This window comes from Pinus tabuliformis, chromosome 4_1 (genome assembly GCF_031772625.1).
Source record: "Pinus tabuliformis cultivar Carrire ecotype Pingquan chromosome 4_1, CPIR1, whole genome shotgun sequence".
In the NCBI taxonomy this organism is placed as follows: Eukaryota; Viridiplantae; Streptophyta; class Pinopsida; order Pinales; family Pinaceae; genus Pinus; species Pinus tabuliformis.
This window is the reverse complement of record NC_142303.1, coordinates 627,884,488-627,904,488: the sequence shown is the minus strand read 5'-3', so window position 1 is coordinate 627,904,488 and position 20,001 is coordinate 627,884,488. Positions and strand designations below refer to the sequence as shown.

Here is a 20,001-nt window from a genome sequence, read left to right as displayed (position 1 = left end):
GAAAAATTGCACAATCCTTGCATGCTGACCCCTCATGTAGCCTTGCCCGTTCCTCTGGAAAATTGCGCAAATTTGGCTGTCCATCCCCTACTGACGGTTTGTTATGGCAAATGCACAGAGCATGCCTGCCCTGCCCTCCTGCAGCCCGAACTATCCCTCCTAAAATTTACGCAATTTTTCCTCCCAGCCGAGCCAGACCTTGCATAAAGTCACTGTCGACTCAGATCGTCTGTCTCCATCCCTCAACGACTCTTGTGTAGTTTTCATCAACAGTTTCCCAGAGCCATCATCCCGCATCACAGCCTTGCTGCCTCTCCCAGTCACCCGAATCTGAATGATCATGTGTCATGGTAGACTAGGAGGTTTTGGATTTGATGTCGTCTCATCATGAGTGATTGTAGGTACAAGTACACCCACAAACATGTCAAGACGACGAATGGGATGAATGAAGGGAGCACATCCAGATGGACAGGTTCACCAACGGATGAATGGATGAAGCATGCGAAGCAGATGAACGTAACGAACATGCACCTTCGCGAACAAGTGAGCCTGTGAAGAATTCTAGCATGAAAGCAAGGAACAACATACTAGAGCTTCATCAAGCGAACCAAGGACTATCGAAGACTCCGCGCACTTCGCCATGCGGAGGTGAAGCTATGATACACCATGAAGACATCCATCATTTAGCAACACTGTAGCTTGACATGCACTCCAACGACAAGATGAATGTACTAGCATTATCTTGTGAAGTCATTTCGAGTCAAGTCATGAGTCATGTTGCCCACATCTCCACTATGGGTTTGTTGTCAATCAATGTGATGTAACGTGGAAGTCCAAGAGACCCACTTGTTGAACATAGAGTCATGTAAGTCAGAAAGTCATGGAAGTCAAACGGTCATGAGGGTAGTCGAACAGCCACAAGGGTCAGTTTCACCCTTGGCTATAAATACCCCCCTCATTTGTACATGAAAGGACTTTTCACCTCAGCTCCTACAACATAGCCAAGAGAGTATGTAATCTTTTATTTGAGGAGTAAGTAGTGGTTCCAATGCCCTGCTAATGAGGTTAGTGATGTATGGTGTAATGATGTGTCTTGGAACTTTCACTTAATTCAGAAGCATGTCAATAGGCCAGCACATTTTCACACATGTATTGTATTTGTTGTAAGACTGATCTTTAACACTTGTAATGCATGTTGCTTTAACCATGTGTTCTACATCTGAACTGATTCATTTGTTGTAATGCATAATCTATTAATGGAAATGTGTTGTATATGCTGTTAATGTTGTCCCGTCCGTGTCGACTGCTTTGCCAGACATCAGACAGACCTTTCACATGAACCTTGTTGTAACAACTATTGCACTCATCTCGAACTGATCCGTGAGTGTTGTACATGTTATCTTACCTTGTATGTTGTGATTGTTGCATCCGAGTGGACTGCTCCGCCGGAAGCTGTGTATGTCCTTTGTGTTGTGTGTTCCTAGCCGAGTTGGGACTGATCCCTTTCAACCTGGAACTCACCTTCATCCTTCCCCACTCACAGTGAAAGAAACATTGACACAAGTACACTTACACTCACCAGGCACATGAATCTCACTTCTTGAAGACAAAGCGAATCACTCTTATGTGCTGACAAGCAAGAGTTGAGGCAAATCCTTAAGACAATGGCAACCAAGCCATCATACTAGATGGGACTCCCACACAAAACGGTGTGAGGTCTATTTGGGAATTCATACTAGGGTGATCCCCTGAATGTTGGCGGGTCCAACACCATCAACACTTTCCTTGAATATGGACTTGAGATATCCTCCATATTTTGCATAAACTAGAGCATAAAATGATTCCACTTGTGGAAGTTTCTCACTTATGTTGATGAACTTATTATTGCTAAGATGATCAAGAGGTATAGTACTTGCATGGGAGATTTGGAGGAAAAATCTTAGCAAAAGGGATGCTTCCCTTAAACATTCTATTAAACTCATCCATTATGCTAACAAAAATAGATTTAGTGATTTTTCTAGTATGAGAGCAAAGTCATTACTTAATAAAACATCATGAGTCTCTACCACCATTTGCTCTAGTTTCACCTTCTCATTTTCAAAGGGACTAAGAATTGAACATAGAAATTGAAAAATAGAAAAGTTGGAGGTAACAACTGAAATAGTGTATAATTCACTAATAGTTAAAGGTTCTATTTTATGTTTTCTTTACATAATTCTTTCAACTATTTTTTTCCATCTGTACAATCAAAATAGTCACACCATACTAAGGAAATAAATCCATAGAACCAATTAATTTCTACTGAAAAACATCAATGGATTTGATCAAATGATTCTAGAATTTCAAACCCTCCTCCTTGATCGATGGAGAAATGTATCCCTACAATGTTGAGCTGAGTTCTTGTTTATAAATTAATCATCACCATAGCCTAGATTGCACATGATATTGTCCTTATGAAACTTAGAATTTTAAGTCTTTCCTTTAACTGCAATTTCTCATGTGGATTGAGGTACCCTTTTACTTTATTTAATCTTTTAGCCAATTTAGTATAAACCAAAGCCTAAAAAAATATGATCTTTAAGACTATCCAAATAATAATAGCAAGGTGAATCTTATTCTAAATGCTTTTAAAATCTTCTTGCAAATAGATATCTACATGTTCATATTCTTGGAGTTGAGCTTCCTCTTCTTGTTTTAGAACCAACATCCTCTCCTTTTGAGCACAATAAACTCAAAAGAGAGCATGGCCATTTTCAGAGCTCCAAATTGATGCCATTTTTACTACCACATTATCCCTTTTTGATCTTGTAACCCCCTCCACCCCCTTTTCACTCTACTCCTATCCTATTCTCATATTCTCTATGGAAAATTTCACTTACAAGTTTACAAGGTAAATTATTGTTAATTGTTGGTTTTCCTGTCATTTTTAATGAATTAAAGGACTTAATAACCTATTGTCCACCAATGAAATTTTTTCCAAGACAGGGTATGTAACCCCACACAGGGATTCGGTAACCTGCTTCCATGGTTCACATGCTTACACACTTCTAGAGGAAAAACCACAACATCGATTTTATTCCTAGACCCATCGACATGCTATCATGTTCATTAGACTAGTTCAAGGTCTATTGAGGTATGCACTATTCATTAGTCAAAGTTTTGATCAACAAGTTCCAAATTTGGTGCATTCAATAGGGAAAATTAGTTTCCGCATCAATCTCTACTATTGTCATACCTCTCCAGTGGATTGTGGTCTCCATAAAATCTACTTTCAATATAAATTTGTTGGGGAATCCACCAGATTACCCATTCTCAATTTGTCATGATGTTTATTTTTTTCGCATGAAACATGGGATTCATGGAGTCCATCTGTTCAATGTATTTTGTAATGCAAAACTCTATATAATTCTACCACACAACTATTTGAAAGGTTGATCAATTGGTGGTAATAGAGCATTAAAATTTTAGTTTGTTGCATGTGTAATTATGATCAAGCTGATTGATGGGGTTGTGCTACAGTAAAATGACGTTGAGATTTTTTTTAATACAACGATATGCTAGTGCTTCTAAGAATCGATTATGGTGTGGACTGTGCATGATAATATAGTCTTATAGTCAACATGACACTGGTTGGGGGGGCCCACCAACTTGGCCCGTGTTTATTTGTTCCATTGATTGCAACGCAATTTAGAACATAGTCCATTTATTTTGAAATTCAACAATAGTTATCTATTTTAATTTTGCAATAAGATTATAGTACACATTTTCTTTGAATTACATGGTTTATTTGTTGCTTTGTTTGCTATTTGTTTAATTGTTTATGTACAATGTGCTTATTCATAGAATGAGATTGCTCACTTAAGGGATAGGATATGTTATCTCTTAGAGGAAACCTTGGCTGTGGGAAAACCTCTAAGGTAACCTCGAACCTCTTTGAGGTATAAAGCTGGTCCTTCAACTTGGAGAGGGATCTCTCCCTAAACTTAACTACTCAAGGTCACCGTAGTAGAAGGTTTGCAATCGAGTCATATGGCTAGATTTATTCAAGAATGATTGAAATTGGTTGGGTTGTGTGAAAATATTACCATTGGGCATGGAGTCTAACCCAATCAGGTTTTATACAAACACAATTTCGATGGGAAAAACACAAAATCAGGGTAGCAGTAATTCCTTTACCACTTAAGTGATTTAGAGGAAGATAAATCAAATTAGTGTAAGGGTTAAGTTAATAAAAATTATTAATTCCTGAGAAATAAATAAACATGAGCATAAAATATGAATCCCAATCTCATACAAATAATTTTTTAGACATGAGGAAATATAAAACAAAACAAACGACAGACAGGGAAATACAACACAAGAATTTCTGTAAATGCTCATGAACATTGTTTTCATTAATGACCTACTCCAAAATACACAAGGATACTATATCTCAAATAAACACCAACACTTTCTTCTTCTACAGTCTTCACTTATATAGGCAATAATAACTAAACATGTTTGTCTCTAAAATTAATTATAGTAATCGAAAAATATCGGTACATATATCTTAGATACATGCATATGAAACTTTCCCAGCCTATCTGCATCTAAAGATCATGCTATTGCTGGATTCATGGATGGAGATAAGGATCAACACGTTGAATTTGATGAGGTGGCATCCAAGTCAACAACTGTTCATGAGCTTTTTCCTCATGAAATCCTGAAAAACAGGGTCCAATGATCCATTCGAAAATCCAAAACCATCATAGTTTTTGAAAAACTGAGAGAGATTTTTTTAAATGGGTCCGTCATAGAATAAGACCTATTTTGGTTTTGAAAAATCCATTCTAATTTGTTTTTGAAGCGTGCCCAAAATTAATGTACTGTACAGGAAAAAACGGAGTTTTAACTGACCATTTTTACAGAAATGCGCTGCTACTCCCGTTGTGAGTGCATTTTACCTTTTTATTTTATTTTTAAACACATGATAACGATCACACTCCCATTGTTAGCACATTTTTAAATTTACTGAACTCACAAAAGCGTTGATAGTCCCATTATCAACATTGTTTATTACAAATATTTCGCTGACACTATAATTGTCAACATTAAAAAATTCAAACTTAAATAAATGTGATAACAAATGGCTTCACAGGGATGTTGTCGATCATGGATGGCAACAAGAACCCCATAGACCAGAGGCCTGATCCATTGGGCTATTTCCAGCTTCTTACCTGAAACCTATATCCTACTCTGTGAACTTCTCTCTAACTTAGTCCAATCATCAACTGAAACTGAACCAAACCAACTAAAAACTATACTACAATGTGAAAGCTAAAAATTGTTTATTACAATCGAATCCACACTCGAACTCTGGTTTCAACCTGAACACCAATTGCTGAAAACTAAAAACTGAAATGCCAAAATGAAAGGATGCTCTATCTTGTGAGCTTATTTATGTACACTGTTCCTATTCTAACCAACTGACTTTATCTTTCTTCAAGTTATATGAAACTTCCAATACAACAAATTTAACATTTGATTTGAAAACCAGGCTCCTTGATTATAGTTGATTAAAATAAAAACTTGACAATATAATGATAGCTTAGAATAAACTTGATCTTCACAGTGAAACCATGGTTGAAAATTTGAACTAAAAAAATCTTCAATATAAATGGCTACAGGATCATCAAAGTCATATATTCCATATCTTGCTTGATCTTCAATGTATTCTGTAATTTGATTATCATGGTTGAAATTTTCATGCATGTTTTCTATTTCAAATTCATAATCCAAAACAGAAAATTCCCCCCTCTCAATAATAGAGGGAAGTAATATGTATTTTCATTGCTGTTGAGAAGAAATTCCAAAAGAATGATCTTGATATGGAAAAATTTGCTGATCCTCTAAGATTACAAGCTCTATCTAAATTTCCTTGGAATACTCTTCTAAGAAATGAATCTTTTCTTCTAAGCTACATTTGCATGACTTTAAATAAGAGGACAAAAATGCAAAATATTTTTTATCCACTTCACCATCAGTATACCCATCATTCCATTCTCTAAAACCTTGAATGGAAACATGATCTACTACAATATTCTTTTTTCTCCATCCATGTTTCCAAGAAGATAACCCAAAATCTTGTTATGGATGTTATGGACTTCACAGACAAACATTCAATCCAATTTTTTCACTTCCCTTGGAATGAATCATAAAATAATCTCATGTATACATCTTCACACTTGAATTTAAGAAGATCAGTAAAGTCACGAAAATTTGCGATATGTTTCAAAGTCAGGCTCAAATCATCACCACTAAATTTTGGTCCATTTCTCAAAAAATATTCATCTTTGGGTAGATGATTATGAAAACTAGGAATAACTGTAAAATATAAACTTGCATACCTTAAAACAATAACAACATAATCTAAGTTCTTCATTGGCCTAGTTAAATAACCATTGAATTATTTGATCTTTCAACCCTTATGACAATGGAGTCACCATGGAAGCTTCTAACTCTAGATTCTTGAAAACGGAGTCGCCGGAGCAAACACCTTGTGGCCAAAATTGATATCCAAATATCTGTTTTCCCTTAGAGATCTGATCTAAACAATCAAATTGTTTGGGGAAAAATATGCCTTTCGCTCCTCGACAATGGCGCCAAAATTTTATCTCTTAGAGGAAACCCTGGCTGCAGGAAAACCTCTAAAGTAACCTCGAACCTCTTTGAGGTTGAAAGCTGGCCCTTCAATCTTGAGAGGGATCTCACCCTAAACTCAAATACTCGAGGTCACTGTAGTAGAAGGTTTGCAATCGATTCCTATGGCCATATTTATTGAAGAATGATTGAAATTGGTTGGGCTGTGTGAAAATACTACCATTGGGCATTGAATCTAACCCAATCAGGTTTTATACAAACACAGTTTCAATGAGAAAAACATAAAAGCAAGGTAACATTAATTCCTTTGACACTTAAGTGATTTAGAGGAATATGAAGGAAATTAGTGTAAGGGTTAAGTGAACAACAATTATCAATGCCTGAGAAATAAAGAAACATGACCATAAAATATGAATCCGAATTTCACACACTCAGTATTTCAGATATGAGGAAATATAAAACAAAGAAAAAGACAGACAAGGAAATACAATACAAGAATTTTTGTAAATTCTCATGAAGACTCTTTTCATTAATGATTTTCTCCAAAATACACAAGGATTCTATATCTTAAATAAACACTAACCATTTCTTATTCTACAGTCTTCGCTTATATAGACAATAATAACTAAACATGTTGTCTCTAAAATTAATTACAATAATAAAAAAATAACAGTACATTTCTCTTAGATACTTGCATATGAAACTTTCCAAGCCTATCTACATCTAAATATCATGTTGTTGCTGGAGTCATGGTTAGAGATAAGGATCAACAAGTCAAATTTGATGAGGTGGAATCCAAGTCAACAACTATCCATGAATTTTTTCCTCACGAAATCCTGAAAAATAGGGTCCAATGATCCCTTAGAAAATCCAAAACCGTGATAGTTACTAGAAAAATGAGAGAGGTTTTTTTAAATGGTTCCATTGCAGACAAAAACCTCTCTCATTTTTGAAAAATTAGTTCTCATTTATTTGAAAATAATGCTTGAAATTACTGTTATGTATAGGAAAAACCAGAGTTTTAACTAACCATTTTTACAAAAATGTGCTGCTACTCCCATCGTCAGCGCATTTTCCTTTTTTTTATTTTCAAACACACAATAACGCTAACACTCCTGTTGTTAGTGCATTTTTAAATTTAATAAAGTCACAAAAGCGTTAATAGTCTCATTATCAACATTGTTTCCTATTTATTACAAATATTTCACTAACACTGTAATTGTCAGCATTAAAAAATTTTGAACTTAAATAAATGTGATAACATGATACACATTGAAATTCTCTATTGATTGCATGAACACTCTACTATTCATGGTAAAATATTGCAACCTATGTTGTGAAGGGGTTCTGTGCTAAGACCCCGATGATCATATGTCTCATTGATTTCCTTATTTCTTACAGTTAAAATAACTTGTTTGCAATGAGCAGTTATTTCTTAGATTTAATGTTTTATTGAATATTTCGGCTTAAGGCTAATTTTGCGATCGATGTAGGAACTCTCATAATTAAGGTTGAGTGAAAGTTTGTCTCTTGTGCCAGACAAAATTGTTTCTTTGATTTATCATTTAGAAACAAGTCTATGTGGTGCTTGTTTTTGAGTTATTTGTTTTCATAGAATTGTCTCTAGTTTGTAGCATAAGTCATAAATCCGTTAGTGCCCTCAACTATATACACATAGTGTTAGTATCTCGCAAGTTTATGTTCCCCACATTGATAATTTAATGTCTAGTATTTAAGCAATTAAGTTAACTGGCATTTTTGGCATTGTTGTTGGAGAGTGATCCAGAGCTCAAAATTTGCTCAAAATTTAAAGTTGTCAGATCGGTGTGGAACCTAAACTATAGCGTAGTGCTCATCATCCTAAATAACAGACACCGTATTCTCCCAGAAATGAGTTCTATTCGTTTTCCTAAATAGGCGAATTTTGCAAAAATGTGCAACACCGCACAATCAACAATCCCTACTGTTGACATGGAAGGATGACTGGGTAGCTGATGTGGAAGTTGACTGTACCGATGACTGGGCTCCTCCAACGAATGACAAGGTGCCAAGTGGCATGATTCTATTGGTCTGAGTTGGCAACGTTTTATTGGTTTTTTGGTTTTTGGTGGTGGCTAATCACATGTTTCCATGTGGCACAGCTAGGGGCCACCACGTGGTAACCCGAGGGCCACCGAAATTTATGGCAAGGTCTAAACAACAGCAGCTAGGGTTAAACCCGTGACCTCACGACAGACAAGCAAAAGACTTCACCAAACCAACTACGCAATGTTTCTTCTTATACTATGGTTTCCACATGGTTTTGTTGTAATGTGGTTTCGACATTGGGGATGGGGGCCGGGGTCTAGCCCTAGCCCTAGTCACTGCACCCTAGGGGCTAGGGGTGGGACCACATGCAAGAGGCTAGTCCTGTGACCCCCTACTACCCTTAATTGCGATGATAACCGTTTCTGGAACATGTGACCACACCAGAATTAAGCTGCCCGTGGAAGATGTTATGCGGAGTTTGTAAAACCGCCAATGTTAACATTTAACGTGACCGCCTGATCTTTCCGCATGTGACCACTCCAACATTGCCCGATTAGTTGGTGGTTAGAATATTGGGTGAGGGTGGGAGTTAAGAGCCGACCTCGGTCCCATGCACTCCACATGCCTGAAAATTCCAGAATTAAGAGCTTAATGGGCAAATAAGAGCCCTAGCAATTTCGCTAGGAAATTGGGAAAATTTGCACTCCGATAGTGGATTTGGAGGGAAATTTGTAGGTTCGGTGCCAAGTTTGGTGGAATTTGTGGTGCAATTAGTGCCAAAACTTGGGGAAGCCATAACTTCTTCAGTTTTGATCCAGTTGAGGAGTAAAAGGAGGCTTCTTAGGCATTTTGGATCTTCTGAAGCTAATGGAACATGTTTCAGAGCCATTGGAGAACTTCTGAAGAGACGTTTTGCAGGTTTTAGTCCATGGGTGCTATGATCAACCAGGAGGTTGAATAAGTTTTTGAAGGCTTTTGAGAATGCAGATAACCTTGTAGGGGTTTCCCAACCTTCATATGTTTTCTGCAGCAGCTGAGACATCTATGGTGTAGCTCATATTTCTATTTTCTCATTATGTCTTTGAGGAAATTTCTCTTTTAGTACTTCAAGTGAATTATTGTACTTGTTATGCTCATTGTTAGATGGAGTATGGGGTCTTGATTTGAGAACCCTTTTCTTGCTGATTGTTTCATGACTAACTGTAGGTTGTCATGTCTTTAGAGTGAGAGTTCTTTGCAGGAGAATGTTTCCTTGAAGGGGAAACTAGCCACTCTTTTGGTCAACACACTTTATGCACTCTTTATCACTGAAGTGGTTTTTGAGCATAATGAGATTGGGTCAAGCCATTGGAGGCTAGACCAAGGAGTCATAGTGCAGGAGGGGTGAAATACTTTATCAATTTCTAAGTGTAAAATTGTTATGTTGATGTTCAGTGTTTTACTTATGTTATTTTTCTCATGAAATTTACATAAAAACACATAAAAAAAAATCATGTAAAACTTGCAATTTATCTCATAATCCTCAAGCACTTTGTTTACTATTATGAATTGGAATTTAGTACAACAAACATCAAATTTCCCATTCAGATCAAGTTGGTATCAGAGAAGTAGGTTTTCTTTGTGCAAGGAGGATTTAACTATTTTCAAGTGAATGTGAAGCTTACAAGTTTGAAGCTCAAGAGAGGAGAAGGTTTGGGCAGGAGAGCAAGATTGCTACAATCTCCACCACCAGTTCTACCTCAAATTGCAGTTGAAGCTTCAGTAAGTGTTTGGTCAATTTAGTGATGTCTAAATTGCAACTTTTAAATGTCAACCCGGGGCTCGTAAGCTGATGAAGTGATGTGTACTGTATGTACTTAGGCAACTGTTTCTTAAGTTTTTGTCGTTTTTAACTTTTTAAGTTTGTTTTCAAATATATTTCGCCTATTGTGAGGTTGATGGAAATGAAATAAAGTGAGTGAAGTGTGTGTGATTGTGATGAGTTCTAGATGATTTCTTAAAACTTAAAAGTAATCTACAAGAAAGCTTCGAGCAACAACTGAAATGAAATTAACTCTTAAAGGAAAAATGAAGGCATCAAATAAAAGACCAATGGCATTGGCCCAGTACCTCTACTGCTGATAAAAATGAGATTGAAAATGACATCTACATTAACTCAATTAAGAACAAGAATAACTACTTTAACTCCTCAATTAAATCTTAAGCAATGTACAATCTAAGTGACAAATCACACTACTTAATTTTCCCTTAACCTTTCTGCCTTCAGCTGGATTGATCATATAAGAAAGAGTTATGAGCAAGTTAGCAATGTGAGTCTTAAAACAAAATAAACCAAGCTGCACTTAAGTGATATTCTGGCTCCACTAAAAGTTAGTTGATTATGATAAAAAGAGCCATTAAAAGATGAACAACTTGATAAGCTATGAGCAGAAAATAAAGTGCAAACTAAAGCAATGATACTAATGGAAATCAAAAATAAAGATCAACAGTCTAGATAAGACGATCACAAATGCCACTAGCTGTAAAAAGAGAAGAAAGAAAACTGTCCCGGGCACCTAAGAAATCTGCAAAAACACACTGATCAGTCATGGAAAAGTGCAGAAATATAAATGAGCAGAATTCAAAGTTATATACAGCTATTGTACATGATCAAAACATAGCAATCAAAAGCATTCTGTACAACTATTATACATAAACTGATAAGAAGAAATGCAGGAAACGAAAAGCACTGTACAGGCCTTAGTAAACAGGGGCCCTCTGCCTACTCCAGCCAACTCAACAGATCAGTTACACGCTTAGAAACAGAACGGTCTTCTCATATATTATGTAGCAAAATAAAGAGTACAGTGGGGTTCAAAAATTACATATCAGCAGCTAACTAATCAGCGTTCAGAGACGCTTTATTTATAGCAGAGAAAACAAAACGAACTTAACACAAACTACGCTATTCTATCAGCTGTGTAAAAACACGTAATCTAGCACAGTCCTCGGATTTAGGCAACGGTCGAGGTGGGCATTAAATATTCTGTTTGATTCGTGTTTCCCATCATCTGCGTGGCTGAGGAAGAGGCCAGCTGTTCTTCACGTGCTTTAAAACCGAACACGCAGAGCCGTGCCACCGTCAATGACCTCCGTTTGACCATAGTTGCCCCCTCGTTGACCATGGGTTTTCATGACTGGTTTGGCTGAGCTGGAAGGACACACACCATGTCCTTGGTTCCACGAACTTGCCCATGTGGCTCTTTTGCCCGGAGGACACCTGGAACATGCCATTTAATAAAATAGCTGCAGAATCCGGGGTTGGCTGCGGAAACCGGGGTCAGCTGCGGAAACCTTGTGTGAGCTGCGGAAAGTGTAGCACTTGACCAAAATTCTAAACCAACAACACAGTCATTAGCATAATTAACAAACCATGTAAAAGTCCTAAAATACAATGATTTGAGCAATTTGATGGAGGGAATGAGTGGCAAAAGAAGGAAATGAATAGGAAAAGGAGGCTGAGAGGATGTGTAAAGAAGTGCAGGTTTGAGGCTCAACAGTAAGCATGGGCATGAGTTCAAAGCATGATAGTCTCCAAGATTCAGAGGACATTATTGTATTTATCCAACAAAAGAACATGGAGCTCAAAATCCCACTTGAAGCTGTTGAGGAAGAGAAGCAAAAGATGCACCTCATGTTGCAGAATATTGTGAAGGAACAAAATGATGAATGTTGTTCTACCAAAGTAGCAAAGAGTCCCTCCAATACTAAGCAAGCTTGTGGACATGGCAAGAATGAAACCTATGGCTCTTGTAAAATGGAGGATGCCTCCTATGTACCGGGGACACAAGGAGGTTTCCATGAAGCATCCTCCACTGCTTCATCTATGGTGGAGAAGAAGGAGGAATTGATGGATGAGTACCCACAAGAGGCTAGTGAAGAAATCCCCTCAGAGAAGGAAGATGGACAAATCTGTACCTTTTGTCGACATGATGTTGAGTTTGAGGTTCTATCCGTGCCAAATTCCTAGGAGCTGAAAAGAGAAAGACCAAGTGTCCAAGAAGACACCTCAAGAATTAGGAAAGAGTTTAAGAGCATCTTTGTCCCTCAGTCAAAATATGAGGAAAATGGTAAACAATTACATGCAGTTTCTTTACATTAAAATGTTGATTTAAGCTCTTTTTCAGCCTTTGAGAAGCATATCAAAGGCATATGAACACCGCTCTTGTCCAAGATGGGTTACAAAGGAGGAAGCCTTGGAGTGAACAATCAGGGAATTATCCATCCAATTGAGGCAAAGGAGAGACCTCGATATGAAGGTTTGGGCTATGTTGAAAAGGAAGAATGGTATTCCAGCTATAGCTCTTGGGTATCTTGTTCTTTTTGTCATAAGAGAGGACACGAGGAGGAAAAGTGTTGGGATTTTCATCCAGAATTTGTACTAGCTTTGTTTCTAAAGCAAAAGGAGGACATGAAATGCAAGAATTCTCCAAAGAGAGATGATCAAGTTGAAGAAGACACTAAGACAAGTTCTTCTCACCATTCAAGTTCTCCTTGCTAGGCTCATAAGCCAAAGGAAAACCATAAGAGGTATAAGCATCTTGATTATTCAAAAATTTTTGATGATTACAAACAACATGATGATTTGAATAACATGTTGTGGAATGCTTTTCCATGCACTTTTTGTCATGCATCTAACCATTGTGTAGCTAAGTGCCACAAAAGGAAAGCAATAGTCAAGAAGATGAATATGTCAATTGGAATTGAGATCAATAAGGGAAATTCTCATCCAAGTTTAAAGACATTTGTGCCAAGAAAATCTCACAAAAAATTTTGCACTCATTGCAACATAAGTGGGCATTGGATTGAAAAGTGTAGTAAGTTGCATCCACATGTTCATCCAAAGAATGACAAATAAGTAATGGAATCATCTGAAAAAGAGAAGGTAGAGGAATGTGAAAGGCACGTCATAACCATTCTAGAAGCAATTCCAGAAGGAAGTGAAGCACAGAAAGAAAATTCCCTAGCATGGTTGGGCAAGAAATGGTTGGACTATTTGTCTAATTAAAGACTACATTTATTTTGTATTTCACTTGTTTCATGTCCCCACAGTTGGGCATTTTGTAAAAATGATGTTTGTGAATAAAACACTTATATGCAACAATGTTTTCTTTGGCATTGTTATGTTATTTTGGCTTCATAATGAGTCAATTTGTATGGGAATTTGGGAGTCAAATTTATTCCATATTGTAAGATGCATTTCCATTTATGGATATTTTAGTAAGCATCCTAAACTTTGGGATGAGTAGTTGCAACACATTCAGTATGTTACAAATGTGTCAAGCACTCATTTATACAAGTATTTCCATGTGAAGCTTGTTTGGGTTATTTTCCAAAGTCTTTTTGGATTTTATCCTTGGTAAGGATTTTGTAGAAGATTGCCATTGGATTTCATTATTGGGAAGGATGTTTCTATTGATGGCCATAGCGACATAGACAAAGCCAAGAAGTTCATTGAGAAAATCCAATTGGTACATCAAACAGTTCAATATCAGCTTGAAAAGTTCCAAAGTAAAATGGATCGAGATTAGAAAGTTGAGGGAACTATACCCTCAACTGTTGAAAAATTGAAAGTGAGCTTTTGGGGTCCAAAAGCTTCCAGTGGGAAGAGTGATTTGGAGCTCAAAATTTGCTCAAAATTCAAAGTTGTTGGATCAGTGTGGAACCTGAACGACCGCGTAGCGCTCATCATCCTAATTTAGTGCAACTTGTTTCGTGCGAAACAGACACCGTATGCCCCCATAAACAAGTTCTATTCGTTTTCCTAAAGAGGCGAATTTTGCAAAAATGTGCAACACTGCACAATCAGTAGTCTACACTACTAACATGATAGGATGAATGGGTAGATGATGTGGTAGTTGATTATACCGATCACTGGGCTCCTCCGGTGAATGACAAGGTGCCAAGTGGCATAGTTCTATTGGTTTGAGTTGGCAGCATTTTATTGGTTTCTTTGTTTTTAGTGGTGGCCAATCACAGGCTGCCACATGGCACAGAAAAGGGCCACCACGTGGAAGCCCGAGGGCTACCAAAATTTATGGCAAAGTCTGAACAACAGTGGGTGGGGTTGAACCCGTAACCTCATGGCAAACAACCAAAAGACTTCACCAAACCGACTATGCAATGTTTCTTATTATACTATGATTTCCACATGGTTTTGTTGTAATATGGTTTCGACATTAGGCGTGGGGGCTGCGATCTAGCCCTAGCCCTGGTCACCGCACCTTAGGGGCTAGGGGCTGGAGGCTAGCCCCACGCCCCCCCCCACTAACCTTTACCATGATGATAACTGTTTCCGGAACATGTGACCATACCAGAATTAAGCTACCCGCGGAAGATGATATGCGGAGTTTGTAAAACTGCCAGTGTTAACATTTAACGTGACTGCCCGATATTTTTTCTTGTGACCACTCCAACACTGCTTGGTTAGTTGGTGGATAGCAGATTGGGTGGGGGCGGGAGTTAAGATCCTGATCCCCAGTCCCATGCGCCCCACATGCTCGAAAATTTTAGAATTAAGAGCTTAGTGGGAAGATCAACACCCCGCCAATTTTACTGAGAAATTGGGCAAATTGGCGCTCCGATAGTGGATTTGGAGGAAAATTTGTAGGTTCGGTGCTGGGTTTGGTGGAGTTTATGGTGCGATTAGTGCCAAAACTTGGGGAAGCCATAACTTGTTCAGTTTTGATCCAATTGAGGAGCAGAAGGAGGGTGCTTAGGCATTTTTGGGTCTTTTGAAGCTAATGGAACATGTTTCAGAGCCATTGGAGCACTTTTGAAGAGACGTTTTGAAATTTTAAGTCTATGGGTGCTAGGATCAACTAGGAGGTTGAATAAGTTTATGAAGGCTTTTGAGAATGGAGAGAACCTTGTAGGGGTTTCCAAACCTTCATATGTTTTCTATAGTAGCTGAGACATCTATGGTGTAGCTCATATTTCTCTTTTCTCATTATGTATTTGAGGAAAGTTCTCTTTTAGTACTTCAAGTGAATTGTTGTACTTGTTATGCTCATTTCTAGATGGAGTATGGGGTCTTGATTTGAGAACCCTTTTCTTTCTAATTGTTTCATGACTAAATTTAGGTTGCCATGTCTTTAGAGTGAGAGTTCTTTGTATGAGAATGTTTCCTTTAAGGGGAAACTAGCCACTCTTTTGGTTAGGACATTTTATGCACTCTTTATCACTGAAGTATTTTTTGAGCATAATGAAATTGGGTCAAGCCATTAGAGGCTCGACCAAGGAGACGTAGCCCAAGAAGGGTGAACTCCTTATCAATTGCTGAGTGTATTACTGTTATGTTGTTCAGTGTTTTACTTATGTTAATTTACTCATGAAATTTACATAAAAACACATAAAAAAAATTTCATGTAAAACTTGCAATTTACCTCATAATCCTCAAGCACTTTGTTTACTATTCTGAATTAGAATTTAGTACAACAAACACTAACTTTCCCATTCAGATCATATACTAAAGGATTAGTGCATTCATGGTCTATTTTTATATCTATTTTATATTTTAGAGTTGTTGCATGTTGATGCCCAACAATGTTCCACCTACTTGAGATCATGGCCATGCTATTCATTTTCAACCTCGAAGTGTACCACCTAACTTTAGGTCGTACATGTATCCATATGCACAAAAGAGTGAGATTAAGTGTATCATACAAGAAATGTTATAGGATGGTGTCATTCAACCTATCTAGTGTGCTTTGTCTCCACCAATGGTGATGGTTATAGAAAAGGGTGGTTCATGGCACATATGTCTATATTATAGACAACTAAACAAAATGACGATCAAAGATAAGTTTCCTATTTCTATCACTAATGAATTATTAAATGAATTCCATGGAGAAATTTTATTTACTAAGTTGGCTCTCCATTCAAGATATCATAAAATCAGAATGAGGCAAGAAGACATTTCCAAAAAGTTCTTTAGAACACTTGAAGTTCATAATGAATTTTTGGTTACGCCATTTCAAATTACTAATGCACCTTAACATTTAAAATATCAATGAATAATATTTCCAAGTCTTTATTTAGAAAATTAATATTAGTATTTTTTGATGACATACTATTCTACAAAAAATCTTGGGAAGACCATGCAGAACATGTTTCTTCTCGGGAGAAAATATCGTAATTTCCATTAATTTGTTGAAAATTACATGCTGTAAATGCCATAGGCATATGCAAATACTGTGACCGTAGTCAGCTATTTGAAGTTACAAAATTGTGAGTTCTAACAAAATAGACCCTGTTGGGTGTGCTAGTGTTGCTGTACATATATAAATAATTACATATTCAAAAATTCACCAGTGGTGATCGCTGTTCTGTTGCCAAAATTATGATAATTACATGATAGAAAAAAACTGTGAAAAAAGACAAGTATAGACTGCTGATATTAGGGCCTGTCTGCCCTCCGAAGTTCCTGATCCATATATGGTCTGTGGAAGTACTGGTAGGTCCGCTCCGGTGTGTACTCTATGATCAACCATTCTCCTCGAGGACAATGCGTTGCCTCTTTCGATAGCTTGTCCGCACTTTCATTACGCTCCCTGTAAATATGAGTGCATGAAATGTGATCAAAATGTGTTTTGAGAAAAACAATTTCATCCATAATAGTTCTGAGAGTATATGCATGGAAAAATGTTGTGTTGTTAAACCAGTTTATGACTATTTTGGAATCCCCAAAAATTTGTATGTGTTTGCACTGTTTGAGGATGGTAAAATGTAAAAGGTGTCGGAGAGTAATCAACTCTGCATAATTATTTGTACCCTCTCCCAACCCCATGCATATGTGAAAGTAATGAGTGTCCAATAGATGAAGAATTATGCCTCCTCCACATCCCTGTACTTGTGCAGCCCCATCAAAATATGCCCAGGGGTGGGCTTTGTCAATCTGTTCCTGTGTGATGTTCCGAGTTCTGAAGACTTGTTCCTCAGCCGAGAGTTCCCCATAGCTCGAGCAGATTTTTGGAGGTATCAGGGCCCAGATTATATTCCGGTCTCTAAAGATGATGTTATTGCGACACATCCATATGTGCCAAGTGACCAAGAGTGGAAGATTCTTAGATCTCAGTTCAGTTGTAGCTTCCCACCATCTATCCCAGGCATTTGGGATATCTACCCCACTCCAAGAATGCTTGATATTTAGTGTGTGCAGGACTTGAGACCAGAGTAGTTGGGAGGTGGGGCAAGTGAGGAATAAATGATGATTTATTTCCTCCTCCTCATGGCATAAAACGCACCAAGTCGGACCTGGGAAAGCCCTTTTTCTGAGGTTTGCTCCTGTAGGAGTTTTATCCATTATGATGTTCCACATCAGTAATTTTGTGCGCGAAGGGGCTTTTAACTTCCAAAGATGGCTCCACCAGCTCATCAGTCTGTCCGGATTGTGCTCAGCATGTATGATATCATACCCTTGCTTGGAGGAGTAGTGCCCATTTTTAGTAAAACCCCAAATCAATTCATCCTCCTCTTCATTTAGGCACACATGGGATTCTGATAAAGTCTGCAGAAATATTCTCCACTGTCTTTCCCATTGATCCGGGATATTCCATGCCTCTCCTGTGTGCCATGCTTGCTGCAAAATGGTTGAGTTACGAGGGTCTCCAAGATGTGATATGAACAGGACACCATTGTGGTTGAGGAGTGTGATCAATTCCTGTGGGAGTTGGTAGGCATTCCCACTGCCAATCCAGGGATCAATCCCGATTCGGACTGACTCCCCATTCCCAATCCTCCAGATAAGGCCCCTTTTGATGATGGGCAGGGTGTTGATTATGGCCCTCCAGATGACTGAAATACCTTTCCTGTTCCATGTAGGTCGCCTTAACCAGTCTAGTATAGTGCTAGGCCAAATGTATTTGTGGGTGACCACCTCCGACCAAAGACTCTTGTGCTTCAGGAGTAGCCAACCTTGTTTAGCAACCAGTGCTTGTGCGAAAGCCGAGAGGTGCTTTAAACCCCAACCTCCCCATTTTTTGGGGGTCATAATTCTGCTCCATTTGACCCACGCAAAAGGCTTTCCATCTTTCTGTCCCTTCCACAGGAAATGGTTGTAGACTTGTTGGATCCTATGCAGAATCCCCAAGGGGATCTAGGCCAAGGACATCCAAAAGACTGGGGTTGCTTCTAGTACTACTTTTATGAGTACCAGTCTTCCAGCTCTGGATAGAAGGTGATGACACCAGATATTTATTCTTTTTTCCACCTTTGAGATCAACCAGGTCCAATCTGCTATCTTGTAGCCATCAGCTTTAATCCTGAATCCCAAATACTTCAGACCATCCTGTAGTGCCAAAATTTGGTATGGGAAATTTTGAAGGGCTAGATGGGTTTCTTGTTGAGTACATTCAGAGAAGGATATAGTGGACTTTTCCCTATTGATTTCCATTCCTGTAGCAACACTGAAGAGTTTTAATATCTCCCTGAGAGTGATGATATCCTGTATACCCCCATTGAGGAAAATGAGTATATCATCAACAAAAAGTAGATGAGTTAAAAGGTAGTGATCAGTAATCATGAGGCCCTGGAGTCTCCCAGCTCGCTTCTTAGTTGCTATTAGTCTACTCAGGCCTTCCATGACCAGAAGGAACAGTAGGGGGGATAAGGGACATCCCTGCCTGATTCCCCTTTCCGCTTGAAAGGAATGGGAGGCTGACCCATTTATAAGGATTGCAAAAGAAACTGATGTTATACATCCCATAATCCATCTGGTGAACTCCAGAGGGAAACCTAGATGAGTGAGTATCATCCTTAGATATAACCAGCTTACTTTGTCAAAGGATTTTGAGAGGTCGATTTTGAGCGCCATCCCTTTTAGTTTTCTTAGTTTAATGGAGTGGAGGGCCTCTTGGGCAGAGCCTATGGCTTCATGAATATGTCTATTATGGAGGAAGGCGAATTGTTCTTGAGAAATGTGTTCAGAGAGGATCGGCTTGATGCGATTGGCTATAATCTTGGCAATAATTTTGTAGAGACAATTGCAGAGGGATATGGGGCGAAAGTCATGGAAGGAGGTGGGGGAGTCAGTCTTGGGTATGAGGGCAATAAATGTGGAATTTAAGGGGGCATATATGCGTCCTAGAGACCGACTCTCTTCTACCACTCCTAGCAGGTCTGGTCCAATGATATCCAAGAAAGCAATATAGAATTCCACAGGCCAACCATCTGGCCTCGGACTTTTGTCCTTCTTGAACCACTTGAGAGTGCTTTCTAATTCCCCCATGGAAACCGGTTTTATGAGATCCTCCATTCCATCCGGTTCCAAATACCCAGGGAAATGGCCTGCAAGGT

At 38.2% G+C, this 20,001-nt stretch overlaps 1 pseudogene; it reads right to left on the bottom strand.

Annotated features, from left to right (window-relative positions):
• The window catches only part of LOC149177598 (uncharacterized), a 34,697-nt pseudogene extending 31,921 nt beyond the window's left edge, over positions 1–2,776 (bottom strand).
• Between the last annotated feature and the right edge of the window lie 17,225 nt (positions 2,777–20,001).